Raw genomic sequence first — 22,107 nt, forward strand, 5'->3', positions numbered from 1 at the left:
CTTGACTATGGTAGGAGGCACCTGACCAACCTTATTCCTTGTACTTCATTGTCAATGCAGTTTCATCTGCACATCCCATAACAAGTCACTGTCATGGCAAAACACACAGATTTACATTAGTAGAACTACTACAGAGTGTATTTTATTTCACTTCACTTTTTCTGCCAATATCCCCACAGCCTTGCTGACCAAGGGATATTGTTTTTATCTGAACTGGGCAAGCCTCCCCCTTATCATTTTTACTGTAACAGGTAAAGCATTTTTCACCTTTCCTGGAATTTATTTTCAGATACACCTGGTTAAAAATTTCTTTTACTTCAGGGAGGTCCTCTTTTCCTCTTTTCTGTTGAATTAAAGATAAGCTCAATATTTCAATTACTTGATCGTATTTAACTTTTAATTTCATTTCCCCTTCTTTAAACGTCTAGATGTTCTAATAAATCTCATGCCAACAAAGATTTTAGTGAATTTGGCATTCTTATTTGTTTGTTTGTTTTTTTTTTACTTTGTACTTTAAAGGTTTCAGGATGTTTTCCTGGTGGCCAGCAGCTCCCACAACTGTAACAAATTTATTTATTTATTTATTTTTTACTGAAGTTTAACAAGTAAGTTGGTTTTGTATTCACTGAAATTCCACCTCATACCCATTCCCTGCCCTAGAGGGGCCGTTACCGGTCCTGTTGTACTGCAAATGCTGCAGCAATTGGGGTGACATTCAGGTCCTTCTGCTCAATCGTCAGCAACAGCAACCCCCTCCTCCTCACCAGCAGAAGGGTTCGGGGCAGGAGATGCTCTTCCTGCTCTGCAGGTTACACAAGCCTGCCTCTGCAGCAGCACTTCTGTTTTAACTCTTTCTTACCCTGAATGCAAATCTGCTACTTGTTGCTTTAAGTCTGTGTTATTACATATCAGGCCTTCGCAGGCAAACAGAAAACATCCTGCCATGCATCCCAGCATGATTCAGTCGCACCTTCGAGGGGGTACGGGGGTTTGTACAAACTCACCCCAACACTTACACACACACACACACGCCTCAGGTTTTACATACATCAGTACAAGTTTTTATATCTTACAACGTGTTTCATTCTGGTTGCTCCACAGAAGGAACCGCAACCTGAACTTTTTAACACAAAAATTTCAACAAGAATACCTTTCTAGTTTAGGTCTCAGTTTTTTCCTATCCTTTTCTAGAGCCACAATCAAAGATCAGGTGATGTTAATCCCACACTCTTTCTAGTGCTAGTACCATAGGATCCCGAGGGGGTACTAATCCACAGTCCTTTTGCCACTCAGGTTTGTCCTGGAGGACAAAGAACATGTCTGCATATGATACTTCATCCCATTTTCCCTCTGTCCTCAGAAACAACATTAATTGCAGGAGAGTGTTATAATCTAACGTTCCTCCCTCCTGAGGCCATTTCGCATCACTCTCCAATTTATACAAAGGCCACCACTGATTACAATATTTAACCAATTTCCTTCTATTTTCGGTACCACCATCTCCTAAAATATCACTCCAATGTTTTAATATACAACCCAAGGGCGATTTTTCACAGGGCTTACTCCTTCCATTTCCCATTTTGCAATTTTAATTACTTTGGGGTTTTTTTTTCTTTTTTTTTTCTTTTTTTTTTTCGGCCGCCTTAGCCACCCAAGGTCAGAAACGCGGATAGAGCTTCTTACTCGTTTTGCACTTAAACGCCTGTCTCAAGCACTCTTGCACTCACACTCAGTCAAAATAATTAAGCTATACACGGAAAATCAAAATGCGCATCTCAATCACACCATTCACACTCTCCGGGCAGCCCGCAGTCACACAAGCAGTATGTTATACGGTACCGTGCACTTATGTACAAACTCTTAGGAACACTAACAGTTCACAAAGTATGCATTTCAATGAACAATTGTCAAAAAGCAAACAATAAACAAAAACCAATTTTTCCTGGTCTTAAGCAGAGTGTTAAGTTTTCCGCTATTTGCCACGAATTACCAGAATGTTAATATTTTTCAACATACATTTCATAACTCCGAGTTTTGAACATATAACAAGACAACACATAGAACAAACAAGACACAGAGCGCTATTTCAGTTGTTACATTCCAGGAACTCCCCAATTCTTAAAACAACCTAAAGGAAGTTTTTAGCTTCCTCTTTTTTTTGTATGTTAATTAGCTTATCAGTCCTTTGCCTGGAATGTGGTGGTCTTGCAGGTTTGTAGGTGATTCATGTCCTTGTGACCATCCGATCTTCTCCAGCAAGGAGACTTAGCACTCCCTCCCTCTAGATAGCATTGGAATATCTCTCATCCTTTTCTCATTCTCTTTTAAATAGCCCCTTTGTTAGAGGAAGAAGGGCAGGCGTCTCCTCAAAACTGTAGTTGTCTCCTCAGAGCTGTGTGCCTATGTGACCAGACATCGCACCCATGACCAGTCACCATACCCACATTCCTTGAGCAGACATATACAATCACAATCGATGTCCATTGTCCCCATTTCACACTATTTCTCCATATCACTGTTAGCTCTTGATTTTTTATTTTAATTTCTAATTGCAATTCAACAATTAAATCTCGTCCTAACAGATTAAATTCTGCTTCAGGGACGAGCAAGAGTTCACCCATTCCAAATTTATTTTCAGTTTCGAATACCACATTTTTGATTTTGCTTACTTTAAAGGGTTCTCCTTTTGCCCCAATTACTTGTACTTTTTCAGGGGAAACTTTACATCCCTCAGGTATTTGCTTAATAGTTGATTTTTCAGCCCCAGTGTCTACTAAAAAGGTGAACTCTTGTTTATGGGGACCTATTTTTAATTTTATCAAGGGCTCATGATGACTCCGGTCCCCTAAGATATAGAGCCCCTGACTCTCCTATTTGCCACAAACTGAGTTTTTAGGAGCGCTTACCCTAAAGGGTCGTCTGGATTTACCCCAGAGTACAGCTGAAGGGCTTTCCTCAGTCGTTCCAGCCACTCAGTAGGGCTTTCATCTTTCTTTTGCATTTCATTAAATGCTTTATTGATATTCTGGCCACGGGGTACTGCTTCCCTAATCCCCTGAATTACTATAGTTCTCAGGTCCTGCATATGAGTTCTATGCACTGGATCCTGATTATCCCAATTAGGTCTTTGGAGTGGCCATTTAATATCTGCTTGGGGTTCCTAGGCATGCTGAGCATCCCACAGTCTCATTCCTGCTCGTCATCATATCTCTTTCCTCGGTAGTAAATAATTGACCAAGGATAGATTACATCTCATCCCAAGTATAAAGGTTTGGTCCAAAAAAATTGATTTAATCTTTCTGCCACTCCGAGTGGGTCCTCAATTAAGTTTCCCATCTCAATTCTTTTAAAATCTCGTAGGTCAGCCGAGTTTAGGGGTACGGAAATATATCCGATCACAGGTTGAGGTCCCCCCATGGGTATTTCCCTTAGGGGGTACATCTGAGCTGCCCCTTTCTGACTTCTAGTTATGCGTCTAGGAAGAGGGGGAGACCCTTGTTCCGACTCTGGTGGGGGAGTGGGCGCTCTGGGGACCTCTGCGGGAGCAGGAGGAGGAATGTAAGGAGGGGGGGTTAGAAGGGTTTCGTCCAACTCTTCCTGCTTTTTCTTTTGTTTAGTTTTTATTTCATTCAGTGGGTAAAGTCTAGCTCCCGGTCTTTCTAGCCACACTTCCGCATATTGACTCTCCTCCGGGTTAAGGGGTTTTTTATTATTAACCCAGAGGTTTAATTGCTGTCATACCCAATCTTCTTCTGACCCATAGACTGGCCAAAAGACATTTTTAGAAATTTTCTTCCCTCCCCATATCTTAGTACAATATTCTATCATCTTCTGCTTATCTTTCCCTAGAGTTCCAGGGAAATATCTCCAATTGTCTAAGATATATGCCAGAGGGGTATTCTTAGGTACAATGGGTACCCTTCCCATGGGAGTCAAAGGCTTGCTGCCCTTCGCCCCCATCTTCTGGAATATCCACAAACATACACTCACTCGTTATATTCCAGGAAACCCAATCCCGCCCGAACGGCAAACCCGCGAACAAATTCGCAATATACTTACGCATCCTGCGTCTTCGTCCGGACTCCCGTGCACAGAATTTTTATGGGATTTTAACGGTTTCTCCTTTGCTCATTATTCTAGAATTTAGGTTCTTAGGTAAGGTTGGAGTCAGCTGTTGGTCGCGGGGCCGCGAAATGTCGCGGGGCGCCTCCCCGGAGGACCAAAGCCCACCGTTCCTTATCCGAGTCATGGCACCAGAATTGTTATAAATTGAGACCACAATAGATCATAATCCAATTAAAATTTTTATTAATTATAGCAAGTAGAATATGAGCAAAAACAGCGCTGGACGACAGGGGAGTCTGCGCTCCGCCAACTGCCGTCCTGAGCAGTTCAAACAGTCCCTTTTTATACCTTTTTTTTTACTTTCGTGTTCATGAAGTAGTGGAGGTGTTGACCCTTCATTCATATGCACAAGCGGCATCCTGGACACCTGGCGGTTATCTTATCTTTCACAAGCGGCATCCTGGACACCTGGCGGTTATCTTATCTTTTGTTGCCTAATCTTTACATTGGGCTTAACATCAATCTTAATAAACAATACCCTAGTCCATAGTTTCTTACAGCAGACAAGCTTTTTGGTACAAAAGACCTTTAGTTCTGAAATAGCTGAAAAGTTTGAAGATAAACCTGGGTTCAGAGCAGTCATTCTGACTTGAACATAATTAACTTAGTTTAAGAGAGTCTTTCTGCTGCTTAAGTTTGAAATTATGAATAGAAGAACCATGACAAGGATTTCTTCCCTTTTTTGTTATGATTCACTTGGAGATTCTCCACGATCATGGTTTGTTTAGAAAAGCCTTGAAAACAATTCATTAATGCAATAAACATAAAGGACAAATCAGAGACAGGGCAGCTGTCTTCTCCTTTTTCATGTTCCAGCACAGGCACTAGAAATGGGTAAGCTCTTGCTGAATGAGGAATGGGTGAGCTGCAGCTGCTTGCATTGTCTGTGACAGCCATGAAACACTACATTCTTGAAATACAAATGTGAAAATCTGGTAACTCATTTCTTTTTTTCTCTATAAACCGACACCTTCCTACTGAAGTTCATCATTTTCATATCGACCATCTTTGTGATAGCAGAAGCACGAACTTGACCTGTCTTTGCCATGTTTGATCACACAGTCTTATGATCGGATGAGAAGAAAAATCACGGTTACCTCAGTCATAACCAGTGAGGATTAATGAAAGGGGGAAAGGTCAGGTTATTGTATTTTCTTGAAGAGAAAACTTGGGTCGTTCTCTGCTTTCTGTTGCAATACAAAGATTCCAGGGAAAAAAAAAAATCTCGGGAGGGGTGGAGAGAGGAAAACTTTCAGCTCATGCAGTTGGTAGGACAGCTTGACCTACATACCACTGAATACTCCATTTGAAAACTCAGGAGAACCATCTATTGCTAGAATTCACAGTTATAGTAGCTGAAATACTTTTGTGACTTTGAAAATTATTAAATAATTCTTGAACATAAACCAGATTTTAGCTGAGAGAAGGAAAGATTTACACAGTTAATTTACGACTTCCGTTTATGGTACCTGCTTGTATATCTTTTAGCTATGTAAGGGTACCAGAATGGGTTTGACTTTTACATGGCAGCTGGGGGGGAGGCAGCGGTGTGTTTTGCCAGAACATATTTTTCATTGGTAAAGCTGCTCTGCTCAATGAGAGACTATCACCAGAGCTGTCCGTTGTGTTGGTTTTTTTAAAGTGATTTATTAATCAAAGATGTATTGTCTGGCAATTTATTTACAGTTATGTGTTGACTGCAGCAAGTGCTTTTGGACAAAAAAGGAACAAGAATATTTTTTCATTCTCCATTTTATTTTCAAAACTAGAATTCTTCAAAGCTAATTTTGGTATTTTTAGTTTCAAATCAACATTTTCAGAGCAAATTAAGTTGTGTAAAATTAAGCAAACAGGAAAGCAAAATTGTTTGCAGTAGTTTGCTGCTTTTCTTGGTGTGGTTTTGGCTTTGGGTAGACTCAAAACTGTTTGGGTTTGGTTTGTATTGTTCTCTACCTCTTACTTTCCCCCAGACATACTCATTGAGCTTGAACAATCAGTGACTCATACCGCTCAAAGGCTGTTGTCTTACGCAAGCAGCTTCTTTCTTACAGACTTCCATGAAACTCAATTTTATCTTTTTTTCTTTGTCAGTAATCCAGATTAAGAGGTTAACAGGACCTGTAGAGTTACATATACTTCTACAAGCAAGAATTTAAACAGTTAGGCATACTGACTTCAAGGGGGAAGTCAGGATAAAACAAGAATGTAAACCAAACAATACTGTGGCTAAGAGATGAAAAACATTATTGTTACTGCATTTGTGAAAATGGTAGCAATTTTTATGGTAAGTAATATTTTTTTCTCAAAGTGACTACAGTTGAATGTGATTTACAGAAATGAGCTGTGGTGTTTTGTTGGGGTTTTTTCCCCTTTTCCCTGTTAGTGGGCAGGAAAGAATCAAAGTGCAGGGAGTTTTTTATTGCTGCATTTGAGTATGGTTTTTTGAACAACCTGCCTGCCAATTTTGTTAGGAACCTTACTTAGATGGCACTGTTTGTTACACTTGTTAATAAAATATTGCCAAATAGTAGCTTGAAATGTGTAGGTGAAGTTGCACTGATAGCTGAGCTGATTTAACAGCTCAACAGTGCCAAACAAAACTCTTCCTCTTTTCTGCCTGTGTGCCTTCCACCTCCCCTTGTATAAGCTTCATTCAGAATGCTCTAAGATGCTGCAGCTCACTAAACTATTAGACAAAAGAAAAGTTCTTCGCCAGATTGTGGAGCTGGATCAGCTTAGCACAAGGGCTAAAGAGCACGAAAAATGGCTTAATGCAGAACTAAAAGTTGGTGCATGGGGAGGAAGGAGGGGTTTAGGTTTTGAAGAGGATCTGATTCTTCATCCTTTAGTGGACCTGAGCTATTAAGTTGGCTCCAAGGTATGTAGTGCTTCCATTTGAGAAGCTGAATTGTACAACATGTTTTTCAGGAAAAAATGTTGTGCCCAGAAGTTGTGGTAAATTCTTCTGAGTCCCTATCATGTGTCCACCTGCCCCCCAGTCAAAACTAAATGCATGATTTGAGTCGATCTGTCCTCTTTAAGACTACACGTATTTTCTTCTGATCTGTTTCTGTTATTTTTTAGAAAGTCTTGTCTTTTTTTGTTGTTGTTGTTTGAATTGCTGATGCAGTAGCTACCAGAAGGCGGAAGATGACCTCACCAAAAGCCAAGAAAGGCACAGCATCCAGAAGGGGAGTCCAGAAGTAAATTATAGATGGAACAACAAATTAAGTTGCTCTTTGGCTTACCTCTGGGCTGTCTTTTTTTTTTTTTTTTCAGTTACCGTAGCACTGGAATCTATTTCTTTCCTTTTAAAGTGATGAATCCTGAAAACATTAATGTTGTTTGTACCTGTTTTGAAGAATAGATGTTTTATTAAAATAGATGTTTATTAAATAGCTTTTTTATTAAAATATTTGCATAATTTACGAATACTTCAATACAAATGCAAAGTTTTGCCAACTTTGAAGTGAGGATGTGTTTTCTTTATATAGACAAATCCATATCTTAAAGGCAAACTAAAGTGCTTTTTTCTGCTTTATAATGTAGAAATAAAGCTTCATTTACTTTTGTTGTGGGTACTTTATAAAAAACAGTGGTGTTGCATCTGATTTCTTCTAATTTTGAGTAAGTCCTATTGAGGGACACTTAGATGTACACCAAGAGGAAGTCTGAAATGGTAGAGATACCTTTTAAATATTTTTCAAGTGTTTGAATTAAAAAAAGAGAATGTAAGACAAAAATCACATCCTTGCATTCCAGTTTGTTACAAAATATGTTTAAACAATTATTTGGAGAACAGGTAGTGAATGTTAGTTATTTTTTTCATAGTATTTGTGTTTGTGTCACTTTTCTAATTATTCAGATTTTCTCTGGAAAGGAGGAGACCAGCATTTCAGACATAGGGCCCAGGGAAAAGAAAAGAACAAACCAAAACCCAAGGTCCATTCTCAACTGCCCCCTCAGGTTTTCTTTTTATGTTAGTGAAACGTTGTAATTATTAATAATTTTGTAAAGTGTCTAGTTCCAGTGAAAGCTTGACTTGCATGTGCTTCTCATAACAAAATAATGGCTTACCTTTTTTGCATAGTTGAGAAGCATGTAACCTTCCAAAACCTTTCTTAAAAGTACTTCCTTGCCTGGCTTTGAGTCTTGTTTTCAGAGTTGTAAGTAAAAAAATGCAGTGTTTAATTTTGGTGTGAAATACCACTACTTTACATTTAGATACTGCAAAAAAAAAAAAACACCAACATTGTTAGGGCATGAACATTATTCTTATCAGGGAGACTGCTTTATGAAGTTCGGCAAACCAAAACGAATGCATATGAGCCAGTGGGTGGTGTATTTGTGTGGATGCCCAGTGCTATGCTTGCTTGATTTTATGTCTGAATCGCTACTGAAATAAATATGTTGTAGCATAAAATGTTGAATGAATGCTGAGGTTATGTTTTGAAAACAAGGGAATCCATTGTTTTGAAATAAAACTGGAATAACATATTTAAAAGTTCGTTTCTACTCTGACTGCTATACAGACTCAGTTAGCAAAGTGTGGCTGATGACTTTAAGCATAGCATTCTTTTCATTTCAGATGCAAAAACAGGACTGCTAAAGCCTCTCTCATATTTAAAACTCCTCAAACCAAACTATCATTTTAATGACTGACTTTAATTATTTTGTTCAAAAAGTATGTTACACTATTCCGAAGAACTGTAGTCAGGAAAGCATATTGTATTCTCTTGCTGTCTTGCATACTCAAAGTTAATGTCATTCTTTTGTACTTTAGTTGTTTGACGTTTTATTTGTTTTAGTAACTTATTTACCAGTAAACTTTCTCTCTATTTTGAAGTTTACGAGGAGTGTGTTTTCTTTTGAGACTGCCAAAGCCACAAGCAGGAAACACAGACATGTCCATATATTTGAAAAGAATGTTCTGAGGTGCAGATTTCGTAAACCACCCCCGCCTCTTCCCACCCCAAAAAAGTCCTGGAAAAAGTTTGTACTGACAAGTGTTCTGTGAAGAAAAAGGGTGCTTTCCATCCAAGGTGAATGTTGTTTCAGGGCTTGCCTTTGCTCACAAGAGACTGCAAAACTACAGTCTCGGCAAGCAAGAACGCCTTTGGCTCACTGTGAACTGCAATGATGTTTTAAAGCGTGGGATGGTCAGGATAAGCGAAGCGGAAGGCTGTGATAATCCCTGCAGTGCTACTGTACATACGGCATACTGTATGTGCTTGCACACGTGTGTGTTGTTTTGCAGAACAGGGATAGGGAAACAGTAGGATTTTGTTGCCATCCCTGTTTGAAAGTAAAGCCCCCAACACAAAAGAAGCAAGCTGCCTTTAGACTGCATTTAAGGCTCTTGATGACTCCAGGTGTGTGTAAATATTAGAGAACAGCAGGGTCCTGCATTCCCAGAGCCACTTGAGCAGTGCCGTGAAGACAAGTGTCCTTACTGGTATTGCAGTCATACTCCCAAGCTCTCCTGCTGTTTCCAATCTGTGCACACAGCCGTGAAAAAAACGGACTGACATTTACAGCACAGCAGGGAGACTCTTGAGTAGGGAATGTTAAAGACTCCGCTACCTATGTTTCAAAGTGGCCACTATACATGACAAATCTTCGCAGGAGAACTAGTCGGCACTTCAGCTGATGGTGTAATGAGGCTATTGATAAAGAAGCACAGAATGCTTCTTTTAGTGCTTGAACACTTTGCAGACAGATTGTTTATATTTTTTTTTTCCTTAATCTAAAATACCTGGTGAGAGAATCAAATTCAGGATGGGTATAAGATATTTTTTAGATGGTGCTGCTTTGCTAATTTTTACAGGAATATTTCCCAATAAGTTAATATAACATGATAACGTAATTTCCGATGTCTGTTACAGCTAGCATTAAGAAGGGTCAGTTGCTTTCCTGAGTAGTTTGACAGACTTTACTCACTGTTTTATCCTAGTGAGCTGCCAGATTTGGGATGCCATAATAACAGTAATGCAATTAGGTTTTCTGCACGTTGTCTGGTTGACTTCTTAGTTAAGAGTTTCTTTCCCTTTGGGAATAAGACTAGACAGCCTGTCATTTGCTATTACTAATTCTGCTTAAGATTATCACCGGAGCTTTTTTTGTAATTAGCTATCTTAGTTGGCTCTTAAATTTTAATAGCCAATTGAAGCTACATTTTAGCCAAGTTCCATATCTAAATTGCATTCAGTCCATTAACAAAGTTGGTTAAAAGGCTCTTAAAACAAAGGCCAATAGATGGTGGTTAGCACTCCCATGTTTGCATCGGTAGCAGTACCAGCCTCCAATGAATATTCTCAAGAAATGGCATTTCCTTCTAGCAAAGGAAGTGAACAAAGAATGACCAAAGTTTGTTTTGGGAACAAAGGCTGATTGTAGGACAAGGCCTCAAGGACAAGAGTCCAAGTACTGTTAGCCTGATGAATAGACATGTTAGAACTTGTAGGGCACAAGCCCTGGGAACAAAGGAGCAAGCTAACTAACTGCAGACTCTTGAGCCGTTGTGGTTGAGATGGCAACCAGACGGACAAAGAGGAACAAGTAGCCAGATAAGGGAACGGATAGTGCCGGTAAGGAACTTTATTAATTAAGAAAGTCGCGTAGGAAGAAACCCCCTAATCTTAGAGTAGGAATTGTTGCTATGTCAAGGTAAACTAATCAGTTCCTATTGTTTTAAGGGTGTGCCTTAAATGTCAACCAATCAGTGGTTTTTACGCTTAAGATTTAACCAATCAGTGTGTAATATGTAGAAGATAGAAACGTATATAACTGTAAGAAAATCACTAATAAACGGACAACTTGCTTGCATCAAGCTGCGTCCTGTCTCTTCATTCGCCACAGATTGGTGACCCAAACGTGATCTGGTGAAGGATCTGACGTGGAGGGGATCTCGAATCACCTATCAGAGCGACTTGCAGCGAATCCCACAGAACTTCGAATGATCTGGTGAAAGGAAGCAGGAGCCGGCCGGCCTGAAATCCCTCCGGAGTTGAGAGATGAGCTGTGGGAAATGCATAATGGGGAATCAGGCTTCGTCCCCAGAAAGAGACGTATATGAGCTTATGAAAGGTCTCCCTAACAAACATGAGAAAAGTATTTCTGGGCAAGACCTTAAAGCAATGCTCAAATGGGTGCAAGTAAATATGCCCGCAGTGACTGCATCTACAATTTTTACGCAGGAACTTTGGGACGACACAGGGGTGAAATTGTGGGATTCTGCGACAAAAGGCAATACTGAGTCCCACCGTCTGCTCTCTTCATGGAGAGTTATTTTTGAGACTCTGAAAGCACAGGAAGAAAAGGCAGAGGAAGGAGAGGAGGAGGAGTCGCAAGCTCCTATAGCCCTGTCCTTATCAGCCTCTAAGTCACAGTGCTCTAAACCCCTGGGTGTTAACGCAGTGGAGTATCTGCCAGAAGAAGACCCCTTTGACCCAGGACCGAGAGACCCTGAAAAAGAACCTGATTTATACCCTCCTGATCTGCGTGATGTGTGGACAAAAATAAACAAGCCTTAAAGGAGGGGGATTTAGAAATGGCTAAAACTATAGTTGCTCCAGTCTTGTATTCTCAGGGTCAGGCAGGGGGAGCACGATGGGAGGCTATTTCTTTTTCGGTTGTTAAAGAACTGCGCGGCACGGTTACGGAACATGGTATTTCTTCTCCCTATTTTATAAGTCTGCTGTCTTCTGTGTTTGATACTTATGTCATGACTCCTCATGATTTGAAATCTTTAGCACGATTGCTACTAACCCCGACTCAGTACACGTTATGGGAGTCGCACTGGAGAGGGGGACTGCAAGCACTCCTGCTCACGTACGTTAATCATAATGATGCTGCATTAGCTGCACTGACAATAGAGCACCGTACGGGCACCGGTGCACGTGCTGATCCGGTAGCGCAGGCTCAACACTGCCCCCGTGCGGCTCTCGAGGCAATTAGAGAAGAGGCGAAAAAGGCTTTTTTCCAGGCCCCTGACTTACATAACCCACAAAAAGCTTTTACTAACAACACTCAGGAGTCTCGAGAACCTTATATGCAGTTTATTGATAGACTAAAACAGGCTTTGGAACGTCAAGTAGATAATGCGGAAGCTCGGGATATACTGTTAACAAAACCAGCTGTTGAAAATGCTAATGTTGATTGTAAAAGGCTACTGAAGTCTCTTCCCAACCCGAACCCCGCTCTGGTGGAAATGGTGGAAGCATGTAACCGAATCGGTACAGTTGACCATAAGTTTGAAACTATGGCTGCTGCTTTTGCAGCGATGCGTGGTGTGGGAAATTGCTATGGTTGTGGTAAGCCTGGTCATCTAAAGAGAAATTGTCTTGCTCGGGCTGCAGGGAATAGACAACAACCTCCTGGTCCTGGAGTTTGTCCGAAATGTCGGAAAGGGCGACATTATGCTAATCAATGTCGATCTAAGTATGACTTCCAGGGACAACCGATACAGGGAAACCGACCGCGGAGCGCGGGGCAGCGATGCGCGCAGACACAAGTGCCACAGCTGACATTTCAACAAGCTCGGAGAGAAGTACCGACACCTCAAGTCTCTGTCCAGCAACCTCAGGCAGCGCCGGATTGGACCTGGCAACCTCACACACAGTAACGTTGCTCGATTCCTCAGTTCATTTATTACCAACAAATGTCAAAGGACCATTACCCCCGATACACAAGCTCTGTTAATTGGTAGATCTTCCACAACATTGTCTGGTCTCTTTGTTTTACCAGGTGTTATTGACTCTGACAGTGTGGATGAAATCAAAATCATGGCATGGACTCCATTTCCACCTTCTACGATACCTCAGGGTAGTCGAATAGCACAATTGATTCTGATTCCGGCAAGGGTAAGCTCTCTTACTACTGATCATCCACCGCAGAGAAAAGGAAGTTTGGATCTACAGGGTTCCCTCACATTTTGTGGGTACAATCCATTTCTCCACAGCGACCTATGTATCAGTGTACCCTTATTTACAATGACCAACAAATAGCACTAAATGGAATCATTGACACTGGAGCTGATGTCACAGTAATTTCTCAAGCCAAATGGCCTCCGCAATGGCCACTGACTAATGTCTCTCAGACACTGGCTGGGACTGGGGGGACCGGTAACAGTCATCAGAGTTTGGAACTAATTCAAATTCAAGGACCAGAGGGACATGTGGCTTCTGTTAAACCTTTTGTGCTGCCTGTCCCCTATGGTTTTGTGGGGACGTGATGTATTGTCACAACGGGGAATGTCTATCCGTACACATTTTTAGATGGGGCCATTGAAGTGCGCAACACCCTAAAAATAACTTGGAAGTCTGATGTTCCTATTTGGGTGGATCAATGGCCCCTTCCTTTGGAAAAACTTCGCGCACCTCAAAACTGAGTCTCTGAACAACTGTCCAAAGGACACATTGTACCTTCTACTAGCCCATGGAATTCACCAGTTTTTGTTATTAAAAAAACAAACTGGCAAGTGGCGCTTGCTCCATGATCTCAGAAAAATTAATGATGCTATGGAAGATATGGGAGCCCTCCAACCCGGGCTCCCGTCCCCGACTATGATCCCTCGACACTGGCATCTGACTGTCATAGATCTTAAAGATTGTTTTTTCAGTATCCCATTACATCCAGATGATGCCCCGAAATTTGCCTTTTCATTTCCAAGCATCAACATGCAAGCTCCGTTACAGAGATATCAGTGGGTTGTACTGCCACAAGGTATGAAAAATAGCCCTACAATGTGTCATGGTATGTTGCGAAAATACTCAGTCCTGTCCGAAATGCTATGCTTACTGTGTTATTGTATCGTTATATGGATGACCTTTTAGTGGCAGCACAACATCACGAAGTCATGGAGAAAGCTGTAGCCCTTGTCACAGATGCCGTGAATTCGGCAGGTCTCTGTACAGCACCAGAAAAGGTCCAGAAGTTTCCCCCTTTAGAAATATCTGGGCTGGCGAATAAGAGCACAAACTATTGTTCCTCAACCATGGCAGATCAATACCAATGTAAGGAACCTGCATGATGCACAAAAATTATTGGGAACATTAAATTGGGTTCGACCACTATTGGGAATTTCTAATACAGACTTGGGTCCTCTGTTTGACCTACTAAAAGGGGACACTAATCTTTGCTCTCCACGTAATCTTAACTCTGAAGCAGATACATCTTTACAAAAGGTTGCCTCAGCTATCGCTTCTCGACAGGCCCACCGACGGGCCCCTGAACTACCTTTTTACTTGATTATTTTAAACCCTGCTCGACAGCCTCATGGTTCAAATGGACCTTCAGAACTCAGACCCCTTGTTAATTATTGAATGGATCTTTTTACCTAACCAGTCTACAAAAACTATTTTGACACAACATGAAATGTTTGCCTCCCTGATTGTTAAAGCTAGATCACGCCTGTTAACCTTATCAGGGAAGGATTTTGTCTCTATTTGTCTACCAATAACAACAGTATACTTACAATGGCTTTATCAGCAATCAGACACCTTTGTTAGGGCACTTGCCGACTATACAGGTCAAATCACTTCCCATCCACCTTCACACAAACTGTTTAATGTTGACTTTCGTCTGATGTTAAAACCGAAAAGAAGCGAACAACCCTTACAGGCACTTACTGTATTTACAGGTGGATCAGGCAAATCACATAAATCTGTTCTTCTATGGTGGGATGATCAATGGAGACGATGGGACTCAGACATAGAGACAGTCTCCGGTTCACCTCAAACAGTAGAACTGAATGCAGTTGCTCGCCTTTTCCGAAAATGGAACGTACCACTCAACCTTGTTACTGATTCAGCTTATGTTGCAGGTATTGTTACACGAGCCGAAGCTTCTGTGCTGCGGAATGTTTCACATTCACAACTTTTTACCCTGTTACAGGAACTTATTTTCCTTTTGGACTCTCGATCTGTGCCTTATTTTGTTATGCATATTAGGTCTCACACCTCACTACCTGGTTTTCTTGCAGAAGGCAATCGAGCTGATCTATTGACGTTACCAGTTCAAGTATTGCCAGACCGTATTGCACAAGCTAAACTAAGTCACTCTTTTTTCCATCAAAATGCTGGAGCTCTTAAACGACAGTTTGACCTTACTTCTCAACAAGCGTCAAATATTATTGCTGTCTGTCCCGATTGTCAAAAACATTTTTTCCCATCAATTGCTGCAGGAGTTAACCCTAGAGGATTACAAAGCCTACAATTATGGCAAACAGATGTCACACATTATTCTGAATTTGGTAGCCTTAAATATATCCACTCCTCCATTGATACATTTTCAGGTGCCTTGTTTGCCTCTTGTCATACAGGAGAAAAGGCACGAGATGTTCGTAGACATTTAATGCGTGCTTTTGCTGCCTTGGGTATTCCTTCAAAGATAAAGAGAGATAATGGTCCAGCTTATGTTTCAACAACTATAAAAACCTTCTTTGCCCTATGGGGTATAACTCATATTACTGGCATTCCTCATTCCCCCACCGGTCACTCTCTCATTGAACGGTCTCATCAGTGTCTAAAACGTCTATTACAACAACAAAAAGGGGGAATGGGCATGGCTATTCCGGAGGAACGGTTACAGAAAGCATTGTATGTTTTTATTTTTTTTAATTGCTCTTTAATAGATAACAACCCACCAATAGTTCAACATTTTACTGCTAATACCTCCTTCGAGGCAGGAATAAAGCCCCAGTATTGGTTCAAGATCCAGAAACAGGTAAAATTATGGGACCATATCCCCTTGTTACATGGGGAAAAGGTTATGCTTGTGTCTCCACAGAAAAAGGACCCAGATGGATCCCAGCGAAGAATGTAAGACCTTTCCGTGAACCTTTACCACAGACAACTGATACTGACACTGACCCTACAGAATGAAATAAAAACTGCGTGAGGATTTCTGTTTTGCATTAATGTCAGATACCCAAAATCAGGACATAGAATATAGATTTCGCTTTTTACAGCGCTTAGAACAAACACTATCACCCTGGATCAAACCACTTAACAAAGGTAATACGTTTGGACCAGACCAGATCCCCAGCGCACTGACGGCACCACTAGCAGATATTATCTTCCCCTACATGGACTTTCAACGACACTGTCATGAACCAGATTGGACAGTGTCTCGATTTCTACAGTTATGTTGCTATGAACAATGGAAAAAGAAAAGGAGAAACAAGCATCATTAATATGGATAATGATGTTCATACCTGGACCTTGGCCTATTGAAGGTAGCTCTTATCGGCCTTTTCTACCAAAGGTAAATGTTTGGGTCATGTTTGCAAACTTGACTGGACAGGATACTCTGTGTCTTGCTATGGCCACTCCGGATCAGCCTTTTTCCACATGTCTTGTGGGCTTACCATTAGATGAATGGCCTATACCTAGGGACCTTCAAAGTCTTTTTCCACCCAAAAACGTATCAAAAAATGTGACAGACAATTGGGATGTATGGACACCCCATCTCCCACTGGCCGCTTTGGAACCACAAGAAATTGAACTCCTTGGTTCTGTAAAAATGGATTTTTGCATAAAATTTAACTACACAGGAAAGAATCAATCTAGGGCATGGGACGTTTCCCCTATTCATCCTGTTTTTAGAAATGCAAGTATCTGGTGTAATTACATTGCTAACAACTTGTCTAAATCTAGCAATGCTCCGCTCTCACTACCTGCTGGAGTATTTTTTATTTGTGGAGATCAAGCATGGCCTGTCATTCTCATATAAAAGGAGGTCCGTGCAGTTTAGGGCAGCTTTCCGTCCTGACTCCTAACACATCTATGATTTTACAACATCGCTACTCTCGAAGGGCAAAGCATGGCACTCATGCATTTGCCCCTGATTGTGATGATAACATGCAATTTTGGTCCTTTGGCCAATGCTTTACTGCATCTCTTTTGTTGCCTGGAGCTGCTGCAGGAAAGGCTCTGGCAACATTAGATAAGCTTGGCTGTTGGCTTGCCAAACTAATGCCACAAGCAGTGCCCTGTCTGGTCTTTTATTAGATTTTGATAGTGTTCGCCACGCGACATTACAAAATAGAGCTGTAATAGATTTTTTGCTTCTGGCACAAGGTCATGGTTGTGAAGAGTTTGAAGGGACGTGTTGCATGAACCTTTCAGATCGTTTGGAATCAATGGAGTTTCTCATCTTCAACAAAGTGATACTTGGGATTGGTTAGATAAACTGTTTAGTGGTTGGGGCATTTCAGGATGGTTAAGAAGTTTAGTGAAGATGATTATATATGCTTTAGTTGCTTTTTTGTATGTTTTATTACTTATACCTTGTCTTTTACAATGCTTACAAAAATCAAAAACTCGTTCGATTTCAAGGGTTCTTTTTGTGCAACAGGAAGGGGGAGATGTAGGACAAGGCCTCAAGGACAAGAGTCCAAGTACTGTTAGCCTGATGAATAGAGACATGTTAGAACTTGTAGGGCACAAGCCCTGGGAACAAAGGAGCAAGCTAACTAACTGCAGACTCTTGAGCCGTTGTGGTTGAGATGGCAACCAGACGGACAAAGAGGAACAAGTAGCCAGATAAGGGAACGGATAGTGCCGGTAAGGAACTTTATTAATTAAGAAAGTCGCGTAGGAAGAAACCCCCTAATCTTAGAGTAGGAATTGTTGCTATGTCAAGGTAAACTAATCAGTTCCTATTGTTTTAAGGGTGTGCCTTAAATGTCAACCAATCAGTGGTTTTTACGCTTAAGATTTAACCAATCAGTGTGTAATATGTAGAAGATAGAAACGTATATAACTGTAAGAAAATCACTAATAAACGGACAACTTGCTTGCATCAAGCTGCGTCCTGTCTCTTCATTCGCCGCAGCTGTACTCAAGGGGACAACCCTTGGGTTCTTTTGGTGACTTCCAGCCTTGCCCGTGCCCTTTGCCTTCCATCTCACGTTGCCCTACGCTGTCCCACAGCTGCTGCTTTTCCCCGGCAGGCTGCAGGCACCCATCTGGCTTCCCCAGGTTGCTGTCACCCTGCCCTTGCCACACATGCACTGATGTCTGCCCACCCTCACACGCTGTTCCTTCAAACACACAGACATGGACTGATCTCATACTCCTTCTGGACAACGTCTCCCACCACAGCACAAGCCCTTGAGTGACATTTCCTCCTCCTGACCTCCAGTCTCCACTTTCCCAGCTGCACTGGGTGGCAGTGCTTCTCCCTCCTGCTCTTCCCTACCTCCAAGGAAAGCTTCACCACCTGGGCAACCACCCTTCAGGCAGGCATCCCGACCCGTCACCCTCCTTGTGGCCTTTCCCCTGACCATGCCACGGCCTCACCGTGCTCTTCCAAGGCTGCTAGCCTTTCAAGTTCTTGCATAGACACGAGCAAGTGGTGTGCCTGCTGCTGTGCCAAGATGTACTCAGGCAGCAGAGATGTGACAAGCAAGAAATAAGCCCCTTGGTGGAGTGAGCCCAGGTCCTTAGGCAGAGGGGATCTCACAGCCCATGTGCCACCCAGGGGCCTTCTGCTGGCCTGCCCGAGACACTGGCAGATGGAGCTTAACAGCACGTGTCCCAGCCATGAGTCAGGGGCTGCCCTACGCGCTGTGTCAGGCAGAGGTGACCTCACAGCCCCTTTCCCAGGCACATTGCTGCTGGTGGCCTGTCCCCTCCGCAGGCAGAACTGGCCTCACTGCCCCCGCCACAGCCATTGGCTTCCTGCTGGAACGTGAGTCCCTGAGACACAACTGACCACGAGATACCGTCCTCAGCCGTCACCCTCCCCATGGCTTAGCACCCCAGCAGATGAAGGGAAGCTTCTCTCAGCCAATTTATCTCATGGATTTCCTACCCACAGTTTGGGTGGAGAAACATTCCTCAGGGGAACTGCTCTGTTTCTACTGGACCATGTTTTGTCTCTGTTTCTGCGCCTCTGTTTTCCCTTCTTCCCCCTGCTATCCCATCCTAACTGAGCTCTCCAGGGAAGTGAGTCAATGAGTCCTAGAATATCTCAGGTTGGGAGAAGCCCCTGTAAAGGCCCTTGTTCAGCTGTCCTGCTCAAGGCAGGGTGAACTGGATGGCATCTTTCAAGGGCTCTGCCCACTTTGGCATCATCCACAGAAGGGATTGAAAAGCCACTTTGTCAACTTGTGCTGGGAGACAATAAAGACATTCAACACAGTTGGCCCAAGTGCTTGCACTGGAAGATGCCACTAGTCAGTGGCCACCAGGAGGACTTGACCACTGGTGACATTTGGTCTTGAGCCCCTGTGGCGTATGATGCACTGACTCTGGGAGTGGATCAAAGGCACGAAGACACTCGAAGACACCTCAAAGACACTTTATTAAAATCAAGCAAGCCTTTTATACCTTTGCAGTGGGCTGATGTGTCAGCCTGTAACTGAGCTCAGCAATTTTCCACTCTTGGCTCTTTTTTTATTACAGACACAGCAGCTCAGCAACTCCCTTTATCTACAAGGCCACAAGCTCTGCAGACCACTCCCTATCTTTAAGTTCCTCTTCTTGCTCCCATGGCTTCCTTCCAACAAGCATAACTGTGTCTCTCTCCCAAGGTCAGTTTTTGCTCCCTGACGCTGTTGAGCTAGCTCGAGACATAGCCACAAGCCACCAGCCAACTTCCCACCCACAGTATCCTCCATTTCTTCACTCCAGAAGTTTCATCTGCCTATAAAGAAACTGCAGGAGAAAAAGTCAAAACCCTTGCAAAGGTCCAGGTACAAACCATCCCCTTCTTCCCTCAATATGTATGGGTGCAGCAACCCCTTTGATGTCCCACAATTACCTGGAAATGGCTGCAGGAGTATTTCCACCGTCATTTTCCCAGACACTAAGGTGAGGATGACCAGCTTGTATTTCTTCCAATTGTCCTTCTTGCTTTTCCTGAACAAAGGCTGGATGTCTGCCTTTTCCCAGGACCCCAGAATCTCCTGATTGCTCGGACACATTTGAGGGCACCATCCAGAAAGGGCGCCGTGATCAGACAGAGACACTTACAATGAGCCTGCCCAAGGCGGCTGAGATGAATATCCCTGGGACAGCGCGCTTTCTTCCTGCGGTCACACACAGGAACGTCCGGGCCCTGGGAGGTGTCCCCACCTCAGCTGGCCTCATGCACTGCTGGTGTGGTTGAACCCCAGCCTCACACACACAGGGGTGCTCAGAGGCACGAGCCCGTCCCTGGCAAGTGAGGAAGCAGAGCAGTGCAGCAGGCACAGTGAATGCCTGGCCTCCTGCTGCCCCTGCCAGAGGCTGGCAGCACCTCAGCCCGGGGGTGTCGCGCCCTGCTCGGCACCTCTCGGAGATGGCCCTCGTCATGAGCAACGGGCACGGGGACCTCGGTTCAAGGAAGCACATTGCAGTGCTGCATTCAGGTGGTCTCCACAAATCCAGAACATTTTATGGAGGCCAGCACCGTCACAGAGTGCCTGTTGCCTGCCCCTGCCTGCGCTCACAGGACCGCCACGCAGCACGGTGGTGACCAAGCTGCCAGAGCACTCAGGCCTTACACCAAGGCAAGGGGTCAGAAGGATACTGTGGAAGTGGAAGGAGGACAGCACTGGAGAGCCAAGGGGTGGTGTTCCCTGGTACTGCTGCCATGCCAGGAACCTTTTCCCCTCCGTCTGTGGACACAGGAACTGTCCCTGCAGCTCCAGAAAGGCCTTGGAAGAAAGAATCCCAGGAAAAATAAAATTGTTTAATGCCCCTTTAGCTTTGTTAGATGAAGAGAGAGCAGGGCACCTACAGAAAAGAAAACCACAGAAGGAATTAGAATGGGGATGACAACTTTATCAGAAATGAAATACCATAAGTAACTACAAAAAAATTCAGAAGATAGTCTGGGTCTGTGATGAATTACATTATAAACGCTATTCATAATTTTAATGCTTCAGAAAAACATCCAGCTATCAGTTTGCACATTGCAACCTTGAGTTCCTGGTTCCTCATGCTGTAGATGAGGGGGTTCAGTGCTGGAGGCACCACCGAGTACAGAACTGCCACCACCAAGTCCAGGGATGGGAAGGAGATAGAGGAGGGCTTCAGGCAGGCAGACGTGGCAGTGCTGAGAAAGAGGGAGACCACGGCCAGGTGAGGGAGGCACGTGGAAAAGGCTTTGTGCCGTCCCTGCTCAGAGGGGATCCTCAGCACAGCCCTGAAGATCTGCACGTAGGACAGAACAATGAAAACAAAACAGCCAAAGAATAAAGCGGCACCGCCACAATTAGCCCCACTTCCCTGAGGTAGGTGTGTGAGCAGGAGAGCCTGAGGATCTGTGGGATTTCACAGAAGACCTGTCCCAGGGCATTGCCTTGGCAGAGCGGCAGTGACAGTGTATTGGCCGTGTGCAGCGCAGCATAGAGAAACCCACTGGCCCAGGCAGCTGCTGCCATGTGGACACAAGCTCTGCTGCCCAGCAGGGTCCCGTAGTGCAGGGGCTGGCAGATGGCCACAAAGCGGTCATAGGCCATGACAGTGAGGAGAAAATACTCTGCTGAAAGGAAAAAGACAATCAAGAAGAGCTGTGCAGCACATCCTGAGTAGGAGATGTCCCTGGTGTCCCAGAGGGAGTTGGCCATGGCTTTGGGGAGAGTGGTGGAGATGGAGCCCAGGTCAAGGAGGGAGAGGTTGAGGAGGAAGAAGTACATGGGGGTGTGCAGGTGGTGGTCGCACACTACGGTGGTGATGATGAGGCCGTTGGCTATGAGGGCAGCCAGGTAGATGCCCAGGGAGAGCCAGAAGTGCAAGAGCTGCAGCTCCCGCGTGTCTGCCAATGCCAGGAGGAGGAACTGGGTGATGGAGCTGCTGTTGGACATCTGCTGCCTCTGGGCATATGGTCCTGTCACAGGAGAAAAAGAAACTGATAGTTTATGGGAGACTTCTGAAAGCAAAATCAAAGCCATTTCCCACAGACCATCCCCCCGTCACACACAGACATCCCTCTCTTTTCTCGGAGACCTTCCTGCAGCTGTGTGGCTGCAGCCCTGCTTGGTGCTGGCCG

General features: G+C 43.5%; 1 pseudogene; it reads right to left on the minus strand.

The window, feature by feature from the left end:
• Nucleotides 1–19,148: 19,148 nt before the first annotated feature.
• On the minus strand, nt 19,149–21,633 carry LOC130159840 (olfactory receptor 14C36-like; annotated as a pseudogene).
• Between the last annotated feature and the right edge of the window lie 474 nt (nt 21,634–22,107).

The sequence above is a fragment of the Falco biarmicus genome, chromosome 16, assembly GCF_023638135.1.
Source record: "Falco biarmicus isolate bFalBia1 chromosome 16, bFalBia1.pri, whole genome shotgun sequence".
NCBI classification, from domain to species: Eukaryota; Metazoa; Chordata; class Aves; order Falconiformes; family Falconidae; genus Falco; species Falco biarmicus.